At 37.9% G+C, this 3,244-nt stretch overlaps 1 non-coding gene across 1 annotated transcript; it reads right to left on the bottom strand.

Moving 5' to 3' along the window:
- Positions 1-2,938: 2,938 nt before the first annotated feature.
- Positions 2,939-3,041, bottom strand: LOC125183554 (U6 spliceosomal RNA). The gene has a single exon (XR_007165769.1). It is a non-coding gene; the product is annotated as a U6 spliceosomal RNA (small nuclear RNA).
- Positions 3,042-3,244: the final 203 nt, after the last annotated feature.

Here is a 3,244-nt window from a genome sequence, read left to right as displayed (position 1 = left end):
TACTTTCTTTCTGTGCTGTCCTCTCTGCATTGATCTGCCAATCTGTGATAGAGTTGGCTAGGAATGGCTGTCTGAAAAACAGAAGGGTCATGCATTCTTGTTTGATGCCAGTGGGTATATGCCTATTTTTCTCCATTCTATATTAACTGTGTGTTATCAAAGTCAAAAGTTGTATGCAAACAATGTCCACTGAAACCTGTCAACAGGGTTTCAATTCCTAAAGGATAAATCTGGATTACAGAGGCTGTATTATAATAGTCACCCTTGGAGGAAATTTAGTTGTTATGGGACCTAATGAAACCAATTTCATTTAGATGGACTTTTAACACTGCACAGCTGTAAGAGCAAAAACAGTCCTTAATATTTTACTTTTAACAAAAGTCAAGATTTTAACATCATTTTCAATGAAACATCACTAGAAACTAATCCCCTGGGAGACAATTGAGTGGCTGTTTTTAAATTTTAATTCATTGAAAATGGTATTGTTACTGTAGTTAATATTCCACTGAAGAATCACTGAAGCTTCAACTCATCAAACCAAGCTAAGGAGTGTCTACTTTGGCTTCCTCAGCAGTGCACTTCTGTTAAGTCTTTATGAAAGTGAACCATAAAGTCTCCAGCAGCATGAAAAACAACTGATGTTTGTACATTAGTGTTATCAATAGCTTCTGTAAACAATTCCATAATAAATGACTCCCAGATGCATAGCATGTGGGAAGTATAGTAGGGAATAAAATAAACATTGCTGAACTTTGGCTAGTTTCAAGAATACAGATTTTTATAGGTGTTTGTTTTTCAGAATTTCTTTTGTTTTTAATAAGGCTATAAATACTTAGAGGCCTGACCTTCAACAGGAGGAGTAGTCTTGTTAACTTCAGTACAGCTACTAACACAAGAATGAAGTTAAACAATTCTGTGTTTGACGGGTAACATTTGAAACCTAGCCATTTCACTGAAAAACTACATACTATATAGTGCTAAAATAAAACTCCAATCACTCTTCATGACCTACTCTGTCTACAGAGCCACTCTTATGCTGCCAGCAACCATGGATATCTTTCCACTGACTACATTATTATTAATATGCCCAAATACATACATTATTGCATGAAAATTAAGCCAGTGTAATATGTAAGCCAGTGTAATATTCAGAAAACATGCCTGTTAGAGCAGTTTCAGTGCCATGGCCCCAGACTGTACATACCCTTTGCCCCATCTGTAAGCCACTATCCACGGGCAATGAAAAACTTACCAGAAACATGGTCTCCATTCACAGCCCTAAAAACGTAATGCTCCATGTCTCCATATCTCTTATGTGCTCCATATCTCTTATGACTGCTGCTGATACTTTCACAACTGTTTCTGCCTCAGGTCTACATCATCATCATATATTTTATGGTACTACAGTATTATACAAAAGCAATCCAGAATACGTATGTCAAATTAACTGGGAGCAATCAGCACAGGGACATCACAGTGCAAGAGGGTTAATCAGTTGTTGACTGCATGGAAAACAGTAGCAATCAGAATTAAGATCTTGGTCAGTAAATATACAAAGAAAGACACTAAATAGCTTGTGATGAAATTGTATGTATGACATATGTCGAGATAGTATTAACGGTTTACCTGTAATAAAGTGTTTTGGCATTTAATACCCTGTGTAAATAACATGAGTTAAGTACTAAACTTGGAACAGGTACTTTTGTGACTCCTACAATGTGTCTAGCTAGATCTTTAATCTTTTATTAAACAAGCAAACAAACAAAATCCCCGTTTTAATCACAAACTGAGCTTCTTTACAGTACAGTGTGTTAAAATGCCTTGGCAGCTCAGGGGTTAAAAGCTCTACCCTTTGCTGCCAGGTCTTCCTGCAGATGCTGTTGAGACTACAGCACCAGGAACAGCCACTTCCTCTTCTGTTCTCTTCTGTCTGCCTGCAGTATTCCAGGCAGCCTAATTGGAGAGCAAGCCTTTTGCAAGGAGAGTGTTAACAAGCCTAATTGTCAGCACCAGGCTGATTAACTACAGGGTGAGGTGATATAAACCAGAAGCAGAAGGGAAAGTAGGAGAAAGTGTAGAGGAAGGCTTAAAATAAGCTGGTCAGGTTGTTTTTCAACTTTTTTTTTTTTTTTAATTGTTGTTAATATTTCCTCTATCAAGACTAAAGGCTGAGAGACGCATTGTATTCTTGGGGGGTGGAAGCATTAGCTGAGAAATTAAACTTTGATTTAAGATGTTTGATAGTTTAAAGAAAATGTGATCTTTACCTCGTCAGGCAACTGATGAGTACTTGATCTGAAACCTAGTTATCCTACTTATGTTCCTAGCATGAGTCAGCAACAGAGACTAGAACTGGCAATAATAATGGTATTGGAAAAACTTACTGAGGAAAATTTGGATTAATGTTTTTTCATTATCTCTTCCTTTAACATACTGATTGCACAAATCAACCCTCACTTGGTGCTGAGAGTGGCAAAATGCGTGAGGTGACTGCTTTCCATTTTACTGCCTTCATTGCAGCTGTAGGAGCAGCATGTTGCAGCTCGTATAGGTGGGAAATCCTTTCCCTAGGCAAAGTTACATGGGACTTTCAGTGTGCTGTCTACCAAATCTGTTAAATGACAAAATGCATGTGACTCTAGCACATTGCTTCTGTATGTAAGCTGTACACAAGCAATTACACTTATGATTATAGCACAATTCCAGTATTTCTGCATGGTGGACGAGCCCACAGAGGTGTGGAGTCCATGTCACTACGGGCTGTTCCATGCTGTGAGTTAGCTGAAAATCTCCTTTTTTTTTTTTTTTTTTTTTCCCCCTAATAATTATAGAATGATCTAGCTTGGAAAAGGCCTTCAAGATCATCAAGTTCAACCACCAACCTGACCTACTGAGTCCCACTACTAAAAAATCTCCCTTAGTGCCACAGCATAGAATCAAAAATATGGAACGCTTCACAAATTTGTGTTTTATTCATGCTCAGGAGCCATGCTAATCTTCTCTGTAATGTGCCAATTTTAGTATATGTGCTGCTGAACCAGTGTTTCTTGCTTTGGCCTACTCTCTGCTAATAACAGCTGATATTAGCTATGATATTAGCTATGTTCAACCATCTTAGTGAGGTCATTGTATTTGTTTACCCTGAAACACCAAGCTGTTTGTTTTGCTCATCCTATTTCTTGTGTTTCTCAAATCAGGTTGTTTGAGCTTTGGGAAATGAGTGAACTGGATCTCAGAAGCAGGG

The sequence above is a fragment of the Anser cygnoides genome, chromosome 5 (assembly GCF_040182565.1).
Source record: "Anser cygnoides isolate HZ-2024a breed goose chromosome 5, Taihu_goose_T2T_genome, whole genome shotgun sequence".
NCBI classification, from domain to species: domain Eukaryota; kingdom Metazoa; phylum Chordata; class Aves; order Anseriformes; family Anatidae; genus Anser; species Anser cygnoides.
Note: the sequence above shows the minus strand (reverse complement) of the source record. Positions and strands in the feature narration are given on the sequence as shown.